Source organism: Eubalaena glacialis, chromosome 5 (assembly GCF_028564815.1).
Source record: "Eubalaena glacialis isolate mEubGla1 chromosome 5, mEubGla1.1.hap2.+ XY, whole genome shotgun sequence".
Classification (NCBI taxonomy): domain Eukaryota; kingdom Metazoa; phylum Chordata; class Mammalia; order Artiodactyla; family Balaenidae; genus Eubalaena; species Eubalaena glacialis.
Genome location: NC_083720.1, coordinates 133,122,632 through 133,142,381, shown reverse-complemented (window position 1 = coordinate 133,142,381; position 19,750 = coordinate 133,122,632).

Here is a 19,750-nt window from a genome sequence, read left to right as displayed (position 1 = left end):
ATACCCTCACCCGTACCCTAACCCGTACCCTAAGCCGTACTCTAACCCTAACCCTAACCCTAACCCTAGCCCTAACCCTATCCCATACCCTACGCGGTACTCTCACACGTACCCTAACGCGTACCCTAAGCCGTACCCTAACCCTAAACCATACCCTACGCCGTACCATAACCCGTACCCTAACCCGTACCCTAAGCCGTACCCTAACCCTAACCCTAACCCTAACCCTAACCCTAATCCTAATCCCTACCCTACGCCGTACCCTCACCCGTACCCTATTCCATACCCTAATCCGTACCCTAACCCTAACACTAAACCTAACCCTAACCCTAACCCTAAACTACCCTTGACTGCTTTTGCCTCCATTAGATTTCCTAAGCACTAGTGTTTTAAGGAACAGGTTAAAAAGAAAATCCTAATGTGATTTTTTTATAATGTGTTTATTCTTTATCTTATCCTAGTGACTAAAATCTTCTCCATGGCTGGACCCCAAATAATATTCCTTTACGTGCTAAGTGGTATCTAGAGAGTGGGATAGGTTTAATAAATACCCTAATCCTAACGTGTACCCTAACCCTAACCCTAACACGTATGCTAATCCTAACCCGTACCCTAAACCAATCCCTAACCCTAAAACTAACCCTAACCCTAACCCTAACCCTAACCCATACCCTACAACGTACCCTCACACGTACCCTAAACCGTACCCTAAGCCGTAACCTAACCCTAACCTTAACCCGAAACTATACCTTACTCCCTACCCTCACTCGTACCCTAACCCATACCCTAAGCTGTACCCTAACCTTAACCCTAACCCTAGCCCTAACCCTATCCCATACCCTACGCGGTACTCTCAAACGTACCCTAACGCGTACCCTAAGCCGTACCCTAACCCTAACCCATACCCTATGCCGTAACAGCACACATAACCCAACCCGTACCCTAAGCCGTACCCTAACCCTAAACCTAACCCTAACCCATACGCTACGCCATACCCTCACCCGTACCCTAAACCGTATCCTAAGCCGTGCCCTAACCCTAACCCTAACCCTAACCTATAGCCTACGCCGGACCCTCACCCGTACCCTAACCCGTACCCTAAGCCGTACCCTAACCCTAACCCTAACCCTAACCCATCCCCTACGCCGTACCCTAACCTGTATCCTAAGCCGTACCCTAACCCTAACCAATACCCTACGCAGTACCCTCACCCGTACCCTCACCCGTACACTAAGCCGTACCCTAACCCTAACCCTAAGCCTAACCCCTACCCTATGCCGTAACCTCACACGTACCCTATCCCGTAACCTAAGCTGTACCCTAACCCTAACCCTAACCGTAACCGTAACCCTAACCCATACCCTACGCCGTACCCTAACCCGTACCTTAACCCGTATCCTAAGCCGTACCCTAACCCTAACCAATACCCTACGCAATGCCCTCACCCGTACCCTAACCCGTACCCTAAGCCGTACCCTAAACCTAACCCTAAACCTAACCCTAAATCATAGCCTACGCCGTACCGTAACCCGTACCCTAACCCGTATCCTAAGCCGTGCCCTAACCCTAAACCTAACCCTAACCCTAGCACTACCCCTAACTCATACCCTACGCCGTACCCTCACACGTACCCTAACGCGTACCCTAAGCCGTACCCTAACCCTAACCCTAAAACTAACCCGTACCCTACGCCGTAACCGCACACGTATCCTAACCCGTACCCTAAGCCGTACACTAACCCTAACCATAACCCTAACCCATACGCTACGCCGTACCCTCACCCGTACCCTAACCCGTACCCTAAGCCGTGCTCTAACCCTAACCCTAACCCTAACCCTAACCCATACCCTACGAAGTACCCTAACCCGTACCCTAACACGTACCCTAAGCTGTACCCTAACCCTAACCCTAAGCCTAACCCATACGCTACGCCGTACCCTCACCCGTACCCTAACCCGTATCCTAAGCCGTTCCCTAAGCCTAACCAATACCCTACGCAGTACCCTCACCCGTACCCTCAACCGTACCCTAAGCCATACCCTAACCCTAACCCTAACCCTAACCCTGACCCCTACCGTACGCCGTAGCCTCACCCGTACCGTAACCCGTATCCTAAGCCGTACCCTAACCCTAACCAATACCCTATGCAGTACCCTCACCCGTACCCTAACCCCTACCCTAAGCCGTACCCTAACCCTAACCCTAACCCTAACCCGTATCCTAAGCCGTGCCCTAACCCTAACCCTAACCCTAGCCCTACCCCTAACTCATACCCTACGCCGTACCCTCACACGTACCCTAACGCGTACCCTAAGCCGTACCCTAACCCTAACCCTAAAACTAACCTCTACCCCACGCCGTAATCGCACACGTATCCTAACCCGTACCCTAAGCCGTACACTAACCCTAACCATGACCCTAACCCATACGCTACGCCGTACCCTCACCCGTACCCTAACCCGTACCCTAAGCCGTGCTCTAACCCTAACCCTAACCCTAACCCTAACCCATACCCTACGAAGTACCCTAACCCGTACCCTAACCCGTACCCTAAGCCATACCCTAACCCTAACCCTAACCCTAACCCTGACACCTAACGTACGCCGTAGCCTCACCCGTACCGTAACCCGTATCCTAAGCCGTACCCTAACCCTAACCAATACCCTATGCAGTACCCTCACCCGTACCCTCACCCGTACCCTAAGCCGTACCCTAACCCTAACCCTAACCCTAATCCTAATCCGTACCCTACGCCGTACCCTCACCCGTACCCTATTCCATACCCTAAGCCATACCCTAACCCTAACACTAACCCTAACCCTAACCCTAACCCTAAACTACCCTTGACTGCTTTTGCCTCCATTAGATTTCCTAAGCACTAGTGTTTTAAGGAACAGGTTAAAAAGAAAATCCTAATGTGATTTTTTTATAATGTGTTTATTCTTTATCTTATCCTAGTGAATAAAATCTTCTCCATGGCTGGACCCCAAATCATATTCCTTTACGTGCTAAGTGGTATCTAGAGAGAGGGATAGGTTTAATAAATACCCTAATCCTAACGCGTACCCTAACCCTAACCCAAAACCTAACCCTAACACGTATGCTAATCCTAACCCGTACCCTAAACCAATCCCTAACCCTAACCCTAACCCTAACCCATACCTTATGCCGTACCCTCACCTGTACCCTAACCCGTACCCTAAGCCGTACCCTAACCCTAACCCTAACCCTAACCCTAACCCATACCCTACAACGTACCCTCACACTTACCCTAAACCATACCCTAAGCCGTACCTTAACCCTAACCCTAACCGTAAACTATACCTTACGCCCTACCCTCACTCGTACCCTAACCCTTACCCTAATCCGTACGCTAAACCTAACCCTAACCCTAGCCCTAACCCCTACCCTACGCCATACCCTCAACCGTACCCTAACCCATACCCTACGCTGTACCCTAACCCTAACCCTAACCCTAACCCTAACCCTAACCCATACCCTACGCCGTACCCTAACCCGTACCCTAACTCATATCCTAAGCCGTACCCTAACCCTAACCAATACCCTACGCAGTACCCTCACCCGTACCCTAAGTCGTACCCTAACCCTAACCCTAACCCTAACCCCTACCCTACGCCGTACCCTCACCCGTACCCTATCCCATACCCTAAGCCGTACTCTAACCCTAACACTAACCCTAACCCTAACCCTAACCCTAAATTACCCTTGACTGCTTTGCCTCCATTAGATTTCCTAAGCACTAGTGTTTTAAGGAACAGGTTAAAAAGTAAATCCTAATGTGATTTTTTTATAATGTGTTTATTCTTTATCTTATCCTAGTGACTAAAATCTTCTCCATGGCTGGACCCCAAATAATATTCGTTTACGTGCTAAGTGGTATCTAGAGAGTGGGATAGGTTTAATAAATACCGTAATCCTAACGTGTACCCTAACCCTAACCCATACCCTAACCCAAACCCTAACCGTAACACGTACGCTAATCCTAACCCGTACCTTAAACCAATCCCTAACCTTAAAACTAACCCTAAACCTAACCCTAACCCATATCCTACATCTTAACCTAACCCGTACCCTAACCCATACCCTAAGCGGTACCCTAACCCTAACCCTAACCCTAACCCATACCCTATGCGGTACCCTCAACCGTACCCTCACCCGTACCCTAAGCCGTACCTCAACACTAACCCTAACCCTAACCCAAAACCTAACCTTAACCTTAACCTACCGTAAGCCGTACCCTCACCCGTACATTAAACCGTACTGTAAGCCATACCCTAACCCTAACCCTAACCCTAACCCTAACCCTAACCAATACGCTACGCCGTACCCTCACCCGTACCCTAACCCGTACCCTAAGCTGTACCCTAACCCTAAACTAACCCTAACCCTAACCCAAACTCATACCCTACGCCGTACCCTAACCCGTACCCTAACCCGTATCCTAAGCCGTACCCTAAACCTAACCAATACCCTATGCAGTACCCTCACCCGTACCCTAAGCCGTACCCTAACCCTTACCCTAACCCTAACCCTAACCCTAACCCTAACTCTAACCCCTACCCTACGCCGTACCCTCACCCATACCCTATCCTATACCCTAAGCTGTACCCTAACCCTAACCCTAACCCTAACCCTAACTCTAAACTACCCTTGACTGCTTTTGCCTCCATTAGATTTCCTAAGCACTAGTGTTTTAAGGAACAGGTTAAAAAGAAAATCCTAATGTGATTTTTTTATAATGTGTTTATTCTTTATCTTATCCTAGTGACTACAATCTTCTCCATGGCTGGACCCCAAATAATATTCCTTTACGTGCTAAGTGGTATCTAGAGAGTGGGGAAGGTTTAATAAATACCCTAATCCTAACGTGTACCCTAACCCCTACCCTAGCCCTAAGGCGAACACTAACCCTAACCCAAACCCTAACCCTAACACGTAAGCTAATCCTAACCCGTACCCTAAACCAATCCCTAACCCTAAAACTAACCCTAACCCAAACCCTAACCCTAACCCATACCGTACGCCGTACCCTCACCCATACCCTAACCCATACCCTAAGCCGTACCCTAACCCTAACCCTAACCCTAACCCTAACCCATACCCTACAACGTACCCTCACACTTACCCTAAACCGTACCCTAAGCCGTACCCTAACCCTAACCCTAACCCTAAACTATACCTTATGCCCTACCCTCACTAGTACCCTAACCTGTACCCTAAGCCGTACCCTAACCTTAACCCTAACCCTAGCCCTAACCCTAACCCATACGCTATGCTGTACCCTCACCCGTACCCTAACCCGTACCCTAATCCGTACCCTAACCCTAACCCTAACTCTAACCTTAACCCATACCCTACGCCGTACCATAACCCGTACCCTAACCCGTATCCTAAGCCGTACCCTAACCCTAACCAATACCGTACGCAGTACGCTCACCCGTAACCTAACCCGTACCCTAAGCCGTACCCTAACCCTATCCCTAACCCTAGCCCTACCCCTAACCCATACCTTACACCGTACCCTCACCCGTACCCTAACCCTTATCCTAAGCAGTACCCTAACCCTAACCAATACCCTACGCAGTACCCTAACCCGTACCCTCACCCGTACCCTAAGCCGTACCCTAACCCTAACCCTAACCCTAACCCTAACCCATACGCTATGCTGTACCCTCACCCGTACCCTAACCCGTATCCTAAGCCGTACCCTAACCCTAACCCTAACCCTAACCCATACGCTACGCCGTACCCTCACCCGTATCCTAAGCCGTACCCTAACCCTAACCCTAACCCTAACCCATACGCTACGCCGTACCCTCACCCGTATCCTAAGCTGTACCCTAACCCTAACCCTAACCCTAACCTAACCCGTACCCTAAACCAATCCGTAACCCTAAAATTAACCCTAACCCTAACCCTAACCCATACCCTACGCCGTACCCTCACCCGTACTCTAACCCTAACCCTAAGCCGTACCCTAACCCTTAAACTATACCTTACGCCCTAACCTCACTCGTACCCTAACACGTACCCTAAGCCGTACCCTAACCCTAACCCATACGCTACGCCGTAACCTCACCCGTATCCTAAGCTGTACCCTAACACTAACCCTAACCCTAACCCTAACCCTAAACCCTACCCTACGCCGTACCCTCACCCGTACCCTATCCCATACCCTAAGCCGTACCCTAACCCTAACACTAACCCTAACCCTAACCCTAAACTACCCTTGACTGCTTTTGCCTCCATTAGATTTCCTAAGCAGTAGTGTTTTAAGGAACAGGTTAAAAAGAAAATCCTAATGTGATTTTTTTTAAATGTGTTTATTTTTTATCTTATCCTAGTAACTAAAATCTTCTCCATGGCTGAACCCCAAATAATATTCCTTTACGTGCTAAGTGGTATCTAGAGAGTGGGATAGATTTAATAAATACTCTAATCCTAACGTGTACCCTAACCATAACCCATACCCTAACCCTAACGCATACCCTAACCCAAACCCTAACCCTAACACGTACGCTAATCCTAACCCGTACCCTAAACCAATCCTTAACTCTAAAACTAACCCTAACCCTAACCCTAACCCTAACCTATACCCTACGCCGTACCCTCACCCGTACCCTAACCCTTCCCCAAGCCGCACCCTAACCCTAATCCTAACGCTAAACCTAACCCATACACTATGCCGTACCGTAACCCTAACCAATACCCTGCGCATTACCCTCACCCGTACCCTCACCCGTAACCTAAGCCGTACCCTAACCCTAACCCTAAGCCATACCCTAAGCCGTAACCACACACGTATCCTAACCCGTACCCTAAGCCGTACCCTAACTCTAACCCTAAACCTAAACCATACGCTACGCCGTACCCTCACCCGTACCCTAACTCGTATCCTAAGCCGTACCCTAACCCTAACTCTAACCCTAACCTATACCCTACGCCGTACCCTCACCCGTACCCTATCCCATACCCTAAGCCATTCCCTAACCCTAACACTAACCCTAACCCTAACCCTAACCCTAACCCTAAACTACCGTTGACTGCTTTTGCCTCCATTAGATTTCCTAAGCACTAGTGTTTTAAGGAACAGGTTAAAAAGAAAATCCTAATGTGATTTTTTAATAATGTGTTTATTCTTTATCTTATCCTAGTGACTAAAATCTACTCCATGGCTGGACCCCAAATATTATTCCTTTACGTGCTAAGTGGTATCTAGATAGTGGGATCGGTTTAATAAGTACCCTAATCCTAACGTGTACCCTAACCTTAACCCATACAGCAACCCTAACGCGTACCCTAACCCTAACCGAAACCCTAACACTAACACGTACGCTAATCCTAACCCGTACCCTAAACCAATCCCTAACGCTAAAACTAACCCTAACCCTAACCCTAACCCATACCCTACGCCGTACCCTCACCCGTACTCTAACCCGTACCCTAAGCCGTACCCTAATCCTAACCCTAACCCATACCCTACAACGTACCCACACACTTACCCTAAACTGTACCCTAAGCCGTACCCTAACCCTAACCCTAACCCTAAACTATACCTTACGCCCTACCCTCACTCGTACCCTAACCCGTATCCTAAGCCATACCCTAACCCTATCCCTAACCCTAGCCCTAACCCTAACCCATACCCAACGCCGTACCCTCACACGTACCCTAACGCGTACCCTAGGCCGTACCCTAACCCTAACCGTAACCCTAACCCATACCCTACGCAGTAACCGCACATGTATCCTAACCCGTACCCTAAGCCGTACCCTAACCCTAACCAATACCCTACGCAGTACCCTCACCCATACCCTCACCCGTACCCTAAGCCATACCCTAAACCTAACCCTAACCCTAACCCTAACCCTAACCCCTACCCTACGCCGTACCCTCACCCGTACCCTATCCCATACCCTAAGCCGTACCCTAACCCTAACACTAACCCTATCCCTAACCCTAAACTACCCTTGACTGCTTTTGCCTCCATTAGATTTCCTAAGCACTAGTGTTTTAAGGAACAGGTTAAAAAGAAAATCCTACTGTGCTTTATTTATAATGTGTTTATTCTTTATCTTATCCTAGTGACTAAAATTTTCTCCATGGCTGGACCCCAAATAATATTCCTTTACGTGCTAAGTGGTATCTAGAGAGTGGGATAGGTTTAATAAATACCCTAAACCTAACATGTACCCTAACTCTAACCCATACCCTAATCCTAACTCGTACCCTAACCCTAACCCTAACCCTAACCCTAACCCTAACCTGTATCCTAAGCCGTACCCTAACCCTAACCCTAACCCTAACCTATACCCTACGCCCTACCCTCACTCGTACCCTAACCCATACCCTAAGCCGTACCCTAACCCTAACCCTAACCCTAACCCTATCCCTATCCCTAACCCTAACCCATACCCTATGCCGTACCCTAAACCGTACCCTAACACGTATCCTAAGCCGTACCCTAAGCTGTACCCTAACCCTAACCCTAACCCTAACCCATACCCTACGCCGTACCCTCACACGTACCCTCACCCGTACCCTAAGCCGTACCCTAAACCTAACCCTAACCCTAACCCTAATCCGAAACCTAACCCTAACCCTAACCCATACCCTACGCCATACTCTCACCCGTACCCGAACCTATACCCTAAGCCGTACCGTAACCTTAAACCTAACCCTAACCCTAACCCATACCCTACGCCTACCTTCACACTTACCCTAAACTGTACCCTAAGGCCTACCCTAAACCTAACCCTAACCCTAACCCTAACCCATACTCTATGCCGTACACTAACCCGTGCACTCACCCGTACCCTAAGCCGTACCCTATCTCTAACCCTAACCCTAACACTAACCCTAAACTACCTTTGACTGCATTTGCCTCCAATAGATTTCCTAAGAACTAGTGTTTTAAGGAAAAGGTTTAAAAGAAAATCCTAATGTGATTTCTTTATAGTGTGTGTATTCTTTATCTTATCCTAGTGTCTAAAATCTTCTCCATGGCTGGACCGCAAGTAATATTCCTTTACGTGCTACGTGGTATCTAGAGAGTTGGGTAGGTTTTATAAATACCCTAACCCTAACGTGTACCCTAACCCTAACCCATAACCTAAGCCTAACACGTACCCTAATCCTAACCCGTACCCTAAACCGAGCCCTAACCCTAAAATTAACCCTAACCCTAACTCTAACCCATGCCCTACACCGTACCCTAACCCATTCCCTAAGCCGTACCCTAAGCCGTACCTTAACCCTAACCCTAACCCTAAGCAACCCTTGACTGCTTCCGCCTCCAATAGATTTCCTAAGCACTAGTGTTTTAAGGAACAGGTGAAAGAGACAATCCTAATGTGATTTCTTTATAATGTGTGTGTTCCCTATCTTATCCTAGTAACTAAAATGTTCTCCATGGCTAGACCCCAAATAATATCCCTTTACATGCTATGTGGTATCTAGAGAGTGGGATACGTTTAATAAATACCCTAACCCTAATGCGCACCCTAACTCTAACACACACCATAACCCTAACACGTACCCTAATCTTAACCTGTACCCTAAACGTAGCCCTAACGCTAAAACTAACTATAGCACTAACCTTAACCCATACCCTACGCCGTACCCTCACCCGTACTCTAACCCGTACTCTAAGCCGTACTCTAACCCTAATCGTAACACTAACCTAACCCATAGACTACGCCATACCCCCACCCGTACCCTAACCCATACCCTAAGCCGTACCCTAACCCTAACGCTAAACCTAACCCTAACCCATACACTACGCCGCACCCTCACACGTACCCTGACCCGTACCCTAACCCGTACCCTAAGCCGTACCCTAACCCTAACACTAACCCTAACCTATACCCTATGCCGTACCCTCACCCGTACCCTATCCCGTACCCTAAGCTGTACCCTAACCCTAACCCTAACCCTAACCCTAACACTAACCCATACCCTACGCCGTACCCTCACCCGTACCCTAAACCGTATCCTAAGCCGTACCCTAACCCTAACCAATACCCTATGCAGTACCCTCACCCATACCCTCACCCGTACCCTAAGCCGTACCCTAACCCTAACACTAACACTAACCCTAACCCTAACCCTAACCCTAAACTACCCTTGACTGCTTTTGTCTCCATTAGATTTCCTAAGCACTAGTGTTTTAAGGAACATGTTAAAAAGAAAATCCTAATGTATTTTTTTTGTAATGTGTTTATTCTTTTTCTTATCCTAGTGACTAAAATCTTCTCCATGGCTGGACCCCAAATAATATTCCTTTACGTGCTAAGTGGTATCTAGAGAGTGGGATAGGTTTAATAAATACCCTAATCCTAACGTGTACCCTAACCCTAACCCATACCCTAACCCTAACACGTCCCCTAACCCTAACACGTACGCTAATCCTAAACCGTACCCTAAACCAATCCCTAACCCTAAAACTAACCCTAACCCTAACCCTAACCCTAACCCATACCCTACGCTGTACCCGCACCCGTACAGTAACCCGTACCCTAAGCCATACCCTAACCCTAACCCTAACGCTAACCATACACTACAACGTACCCTCACGCTAAGCCTAAAGCGTACCCTAAGCCGTACCCTAACCCTAACCCTAACCCTAACCCTTACGCTACGCCGTACCCTCACACGTACCGTAACCCGTATCCTAAGCCGTACCGTAACCCTAACCCTAACCCTAAACTATACCCTACGCCGTACCCTCAACCGTACCCTAACCCATAACCTAAGCCATACCGTAACCCTAACCCTAACCCTAACCCTAACCCGTACCCTACACCGTACCCTCACCCGTACCCTATCCCATACCCTAAGCCGTACCCTAACCCTAACCCTAACCCTAACCCTAACCCTAAACTACCCTTGACTGCTTTTGCCTCCATTAGACTTCCTAAGCACTAGTGTTTTAAGGAACAGGTTAAAAAGAAAATCCTAATGTGATTTTTTTATAATGTGTTTATTCTTTATCTTATCCTAGTGAGTAAAATCTTCTCCATGGCTGGACCCCAAATAATATTCCTTTACGTGCTAAGTGGTACCTAGAGAGTGGGGTAGGTTTAATAAATACCCTAATCCTAACGTGTACCCTAACCCCTACCGTAGCCCTAACGCGTACCCTAACCCTAACCCAAACCCTAACCCTAACACGTACGCTAATCCTAAACCGTACCCTAAACCAATCCCTAACCCTAAAACTAACCCTAACCCAAACCCTAACCCAAACCCATACCTTACGCCGTATCCTCACCTGTACCCTAACCCGTATCCTAAGCCGTACCCTAAGCCGTACCCTAACCCTAACGCTAAACCTAAGCCTAACCCATACCCTACGCCGCACCCTCACACGTACCCTGACCCGTAACCTAAACCGTACCCTAAGCCGTACCCTAACCCTAACACTAAACCTAACCCTCACCCATACCCTACGCCGTACCCTCACCCGTACCCTAACCCGTACCCTAAGATGTACCCTAAACCTAACCCTATCCCTAACCCATAAAGTACGATGTACACTCACCCGTAGCCTCACCCGTATCCTAAACAGTACCCTAACCATAATCCTAACCCTAACCCATAATCTACGCCATACCCTCACCCATACCCTAACATGTACCCTAAGCCTTAACCTAACCCTAACACTACATCTAACCCTAAACCTAACCCCTGCCCTATGCCGTACCCTCATCCATATCCTAACCTGTACCCTAAGCCATACTCTAACCCTAACCCTAAACCTAACCCATACCCTATGCCGTACCCTCACCCGTATCCTAAGCCGTACCCTAACCCTAACCCTAACCCTAACCCATACGCTACGCCGTAGCCTCACCCGTACCCTAACCCGTATCCTAAGCCGTACCCTAACCCTAACCCTAACCCTAAACTATACCTTACGCCCTACCCTCACTCGTACCCTAACCCGTACCCTAAGCCGTACCCTAACCCTAAACATAACCCTAGCCCGAACCCTAACCTATACCCTACGCCGTACCCTCACACGTACCCTAACGCGTACCCTAAGCCGTACCCTAACCCTAACCATAACCCTAACCCATACGCTAAGCCGTACCCTCACCCGTACTCTAACCCGTACCCTAACCCTAACCCTAACCCCTACCCTACGCCGTACCCTCACCCGTACCCTATCCCATACCCTAAGCCGTACCCTAACTCTAACACTAACCCTAACCCTAAACTACCCTTGACTGCTTTTGCCTCCATTAGATTTCCTAAGCACTAGTGTTTTAAGGAACAGGTTAAAAAGAAAATGTTAATGTGATTTTTTTATAATGTGTTTATTCTTTATCTTATCCTAGTGACTAAAATCTTCTCCATGGCTGGACCCCAAATAATATTCCTTTACGTGCTAAGTGGTATCTAGAGAGTGGGATAGGTTTAATAAATACCCTAATCCTAACGTGTAACCTAACCCTAACCCATAACCTAATCCTAACGCGTACCCTAACCCTAACCCAAACCCTAATCCTAACACGTACGCTAATCCTAACCCGTACCCTAAACCAATCCCTAACACTAAAACTAACCCTAACCCTAACCCTAACCCTAAACTACCCTTGACTGCTTTTGCCTCCATTAGATTTCCTTAGCACTAGTGTTTTAAGGAACAGGTTAAAAAGAAAATCCGAATGTGATTTTTTTATAATGTGTTTATTCTTTATCTTATCCTAGTGACTAAAATCTTCTCCATGGCTGGACCCCAAATAATATTCGTTTACGTGCTAAGTGGTATCTAGAGAGTGGGATAGGTTTAATAAATACCCTAATCCTAACGTGTACCCTAACCCTAACCCATACCAAAACCCAAACCCTAACCGTAACACGTACGCTAATCCTAACCCGTACCTTAAACCAATCCCTAACCTTAAAACTAACCCTAACCCTAACGCTAACCCATACCCTACGCCGTACCCTCACCCATACCCTAACCCGTATCCTAAGCCGTACCCTAACCCTAACCAATACCCTACGCAGTACCCTCACCCGTACCCTCAACCGTACCCTAAGCCATACCCTAACCCTAACCCTAAACCTAACCCTGACCCCTACCGTACGCCGTAGCCTCACCCGTACCCTATACCATACCCTAAGCCGTACCCTAACCCTAACACTAACCCTAACCCTAACCCCAACCCTAAACTACCCTTGACTGCTTTTGCCTCCATTAGATTTCCTAAGCACTAGTGTTTTAAGGAACAGGTTAAAAAGAAAATCCTAATGTGATTTTTTTATAATGTGCTTATTCTTTATCTTATCGTAGTGACTAAAATCTTCTCCATGGCTGGACCCCAAATAATATTCCTTTACGTGCTAAGTGGTATCTAGAGAGTGGGATAGGTTTAATAAATACCCTAATCCTAACGCGTACCCTAACCCTAACCCATACCCTAACCCTAACGCGTACCCTAACCCTAACCCAAACCCTAACCCTAAGACATACGCTAATCCTAACCCGTACCCTAAACCAATCCCTAACCCTAACCCTACCCCTAACCCATACCTTACGCCGTACCCTCACCCGTACCCTAACCCGTATCCGAAGCCGTGCCCTAACCCTAACCCTAACCCTAACCCTAACCCTAACCCTAACCCATACGCTACGCCGTACCCTCACCCGTACCCTAACCCGTATCCTAAGCCGTAACCTAACCCTAACCCTAACCCTAACCTATACCCTACGCCGTTCACTCGCCCGTACCCTAACCCGTACCCTAAGCCGTACCCTAACCCTAACCCTAACCTTAACCCATACCTACGCCGTACCCTAACCCATACCCAAACCCGTATCCTAAGCCGTACCCTAACCCTAACCAATACCCTACGCAGTACCCTCACCCGTACCCTCACCCGTACCCTAACCCTAAACCTAACCCTAACCCTAACACTAACCTTAACCCCTACCCTACGCCGTACCCTCACCCGTACCCTATCCCATACCCTAAGCCGTAACCTAACCCTAACCCTAACCCTAACCCTAACCCTAAACTACCCTTGACTGCTTTTGTCTCCATTAGATTTCCTAAGTACTAGTGTTTTAAGGAACAGGTTAAAAAGAAAATCCTAATGTGATTTTTTTATAATGTGTTTATTCTTTATCTTATCCTAGTGACTAAAATCTTCTCCATGGCTGGACCCCAAACAATATTCCTTTACGTGCTAAGTGGTATCTAGAGAGTGGGGTAGGTTTAATAAATACCCTAATCCTAACGTGTACCCTAACCCTAACCCATACCCTAACCCAAACCCTAACCGTAACACGTACGCTAATCCTAACCCGTACCTTAAACCAATCCCTAACCTTAAAACTAACCCTAACCCTAACGCTAACCCATACCCTACGCCGTACCCTCACCCGTACCCTAACCCGTATCCTAAGCCGTACCCTAACCCTAACCAATACCCTACGCAGTACCCTCACCCGTACCCTCAACCGTACCCTAAGCCATACCCTAACCCTAACCCTAAACCTAACCCTGACCCCTACCGTACGCCGTAGCCTCACCCGTACCCTATACCATACCCTAAGCCGTACCCTAACCCTAACACTAACCCTAACCCTAACTCCAACCCTAAACTACCCTTGACTGCTTTTGCCTCCATTAGATTTCCTAAGCACTAGTGTTTTAAGGAACAGGTTAAAAAGAAAATCCTAATGTGATTTTTTTATAATGTGCTTATTCTTTATCTTATCGTAGTGACTAAAATCTTCTCCATGGCTGGACCCCAAATAATATTCCTTTACGTGCTAAGTGGTATCTAGAGAGTGGGATAGGTTTAATAAATACCCTAATCCTAACGCGTACCCTAACCCTAACCCATACCCTAACCCTAACGCGTACCCTAACCCTAACCCAAACCCTAATCCTAAGACATACGCTAATCCTAACCCGTACCCTAAACCAATCCCTAACCCTAACACTAACCCTAAAACATACCTTACGCCGTACCCTCACCCGTACCCTAACCCGTACCCTAAGCCATACCCTAACCCTAACCCTAAACCTAACCCTAAATCATAGCCTACGCCGTACCGTAACCCGTACCCTAACCCGTATCTGAAGCCGTGCCCTAACCCTAACCCTAAACCTAACCCTAACCCTAACCCTAACCCATACGCTACGCCGTACCCTCACCCGTACCCTAACCCGTATCCTAAGCCGTAACCTAACCCTAAACCTAACCCTAACCTATACCCTACGCCGTTCACTCACCCGTACCCTAACCCGTACCCTAAGCCGTACCCTAACCCTAACCCTAACCTTAACCCATACCTACGCCGTACCCTAACCCATACCCAAACCCGTATCCTAAGCCGTACCCTAACCCTAACCAATACCCTACGCAGTACCCTCACCCGTACCCTCACCCGTACCCTAACCCTAAACCTAACCCTAACCCTAACACTAACCTTAACCCCTACCCTACGCCGTACCCTCACCCGTACCCTATCCCATACCCTAAGCCGTACCCTAACCCTAACCCTAACCCTAACCCTAACCCTAAACTACCCTTGACTGCTTTTGTCTCCATTAGATTTCCTAAGTACTAGTGTTTTAAGGAACAGGTTAAAAAGAAAATCCTAATGTGATTTTTTTATAATGTGTTTATTCTTTATCTTATCCTAGTGACTAAAATCTTCTCCATGGCTGGACCCCAAACAATATTCCTTTACGTGCTAAGTGGTATCTAGAGAGTGGGGTAGGTTTAATAAATACCCTAATCCTAACGTGTACCATATCCCCTACCCTAGCCCTAACGCGTACCCTAACCCTAACCCAAGCCCTAACCCTAACACGTACGCTAATCCTCATCCGTATCCTAAACCAATGCCTAACCCTAAAACTAACCCTAACCCAAACCCTAACCCTAACCCATACCCTACAACGTACCCTCACACTTACCCTAAACCGTACCCTAAGCCGTATCCTAACCCTAACCCTAACCCTAAACTATAACTTACGCCCTGCCCTCACTCGTACCCTAACCCGTACCCTAAGACGTACCCTAACCCTCACCCTAACCCTAGCCCTACCCCTAACCCATACACTACACCGTACCCTCACACGTACCCTAACCCGTACCCTAAGCCGTACCCTAACCCTAACCCTAAGCCTAACCCATACGCTACGCCGTACCTTCACCCGTACCCTAACCCGTATCCTAAGCCGTACCCTAACCCTAACCCTAACCCTAACCTATACATTACGCCGTACCCTCACCCGTACCCTAACCCTAACCCTAAGCCTAACCCCTACCCTATGCCGTAACCTCACATGTACCCTATCCCGTAACCTAAGCTGTACCCTAACCCTAACCCTAACCGTAACCGTAACCCTAACCCATACCCTACGCCGTACCCTAACCCGTACCTTAACCCGTATCCTAAGCCTTACCCTAACCCTAACCAATACCCTACGCAATACCCTCACCCGTACCCTAACCCGTACCCTAAGCCGTACCCTAAACCTAACCCTAAACCTAACCCTAAATCATAGCCTACGCCGTACCGTAACCCGTACCCTAACCCGTATCCTAAGCCGTGCCCTAACCCTAACCCTAACCCTAGCCCTACCCCTAACTCATACCCTACGCCGTAGCCTCAAACGTACCCTAACGCGTACCCTAAGCCGTACCCTAACCCTAACCCTAAAACTAACCCGTACCCTACGCCGTAACCGCACACGTATCCTAACCCGTACCCTAAGCCGTATACTAACCCTAACCATAACCCTAACCCATACGCTACGCCGTACCCTCACCCGTACCCTAACCCGTACCCTAAGCCGTGCTCTAACCCTAACCCTAACCCTAACCCTAACCCATACCCTACGAAGTACCCTAACCCGTACCCTAACACGTACCCTAAGCTGTACCCTAACCCTAACCCTAAGCCTAACCCATACGCTACGCCGTACCCTCACCCGTACCCTAACCCGTATCCTAAGCCGTACCCTAAGCCTAACCAATACCCTACACAGTACCCTCACCCGTACCCTCAACCGTACCCTAAGCCATACCCTAACCCTAACCCTAACCCTAACCCTGACCCCTACCGTACGCCGTAGCCTCACCCGTACCGTAACCCGTATCCTAAGCCGTAACCTAACCCTAACCAATACCCTATGCAGTACCCTCACCCGTACCCTAACCCCTACCCTAAGCCGTACCCTATCCCTAACCCTAACCCTAATCCTAATCCGTACCCTACGCCGTACCATCACCCGTACCCTATTCCATACCCTAAGCCATACCCTAACCCTAACACTAACCCTAACCCTAACCCTAACCCTAAACTACCCTTGACTGCTTTTGCCTCCATTAGATTTCCTAAGCACTAGTGTTTTAAGGAACAGGTTAAAAAGAAAATCCTAATGTGATTTTTTTATAATGTGTTTATTCTTTATCTTATCCTAGTGACTAAAATCTTCTCCATGGCTGGACCCCAAATAATATTCCTTTACGTGCTAAGTGGTATCTAGAGAGTGGGATAGGTTTAATAAATACCCTAATCCTAACGTGTACCCTAACCCTAACCCATACCCTAACCCAAACCCTAACCGTAACACGTACGCTAATCCTAACCCGTACCTTAAACCAATCCCTAACCTTAAAACTAACCCTAACCCTAACCCTAACCCATACCCTACGCCGTACTCTCACCCGTACCCTAACCCGTACCCTAGGCCGTACCCTAACCCTAACACAAACCCTAACCCTAACACGTACGCTAATCCTAAACCATACCCTAAACCAATCCCTAACCCTAAAACTAACCCTAACCCAAACACTAACGCTAACCCATACCCTACGCCGTACCCTCACCCGTACCCTAACCCGTATCCTAAGCCGTACCCTAACCCTAACCAATACCCTACGCAGTACCCTCACCCGTACCCTCAACCGTACCCTAAGCCATACCCTAACCCATACCCTAACCCTAACCTAAACCTAACCCTGACCCCTACCGTACGCCGTAGCCTCACCCGTACCCTATACCATACCCTAAGCCGTACCCTAACCCTAACACTAACCCTAATCCTAACCCCAACCCTAAACTACCCTTGACTGCTTTTGCCTCCATTAGATTTCCTAAGCACTAGTGTTTTAAGGAACAGGTTAAAAAGAAAATCCTAATGTGATTTTTTTATAATGTGCTTATTCTTTATCTTATCCTAGTGACTAAAATCTTCTCCATGGCTGGACCCCAAATAATATTCCTTTACGTGCTAAGTGGTATCTAGAGAGTGGGAAAGGTTTAATAAATACCCTAATCCTAACGTGTACCCTAACCCTAACCCATACACTAACCCTAACGCGTACCCTAACCCTATCCCAAACCCTAACCCTAAGACATACGCTAATCCTAACCCATACCCTAAACCAATCCCTAACCCTAACCCTAACCCTAACCCATACCTTACGCCGTACCCTCACCCGTACCCTAACCCGTACCCTAAGCCGTACCTTAACCCTAACCCTAACCGTAAACTATACCTTACGCCCTACACTCACTCGTACCCTAACCCTTACCCTAACCCGTACCCTACACCTAACCCTAACCCTAACCCTAACCCTAACCCCTACCCTACGCCGTACCCTCACCTGTACCCTATCCCATACCCTAAGCCGTACCCTAACCCTAACCCTAACCCTAACCCTAAATTACCCTTGACTGCTTTGCCTCCATTAGATTTCCTAAGCACTAGTGTTTTAAGGAAAAGGTTAAAAAGTAAATCCTAATGTGATTTTTTTATAATGTGTTTATTCTTTATCTTATCCTAGTGACTAAAATCTTCTCCATTGCTGGACCCCAAATGATATTCGTTTACGTGCTAAGTGGTATCTAGAGAGTGGGATAGGTTTAATAAATACCCTAATCCTAACGTGTACCCTAACCCTAACCCATACCCTAACCCAAACCCTAACCGTAACACGTACGCTAATCGTAACCCGTACCTTAAACCAATCCCTAACCTTAAAACTAACCCTAACCCTAACCCTAACCCATACCCTACGCCGTACCCTCACCCGTACCCTAACCCGTACCCTAAGCCGTACCCTAACCCTAACCCTAACCCGAACCCATACCCTACAACGTACCCTCTAACTTACCCTAAACCGTACCCTAAGCTGTAACCTAACCCTAACCCTAACCCTAAACTATACCTTACGCCCTACCCTCACTCATACCCTAACCCGTACCCTAAGCCGTACCCTAACCCTATCCCTAACCCTAGCCCTACCCCTAACCCATAACCTACGCCATACCCTCACCCGTACCCTAACTCTTATCCTAAGCCATACCCTAACCCTAACCAATACCCTACGCATTACCCTCACCCATACCTTCACCCGTACACTAAGCCGTACCCTAACCCTAACCCTAACCCTAACCCTAACCCATACGCTATGCCGTACCCTCACCCGTACCCTAAACCGTATCCTAAGCCGTACCCTAACACTAATCCTAACCCTAACCTATACCCTACGCCGTACCCTCACCCGTACCCTAACCCGTACCCTAAGCCGTACCCTAACCCTAACCCTAACCCTAACCCATACCCTACGCCGTACACTAACCCGTACCCTAACCCGTATCCTAAGCCGTACCCTAACCCTAACCAATACCCTACGCCGTACCCTCACCCGTACCCTATCCCATACCCTACGCCGTACCCTAACCTGC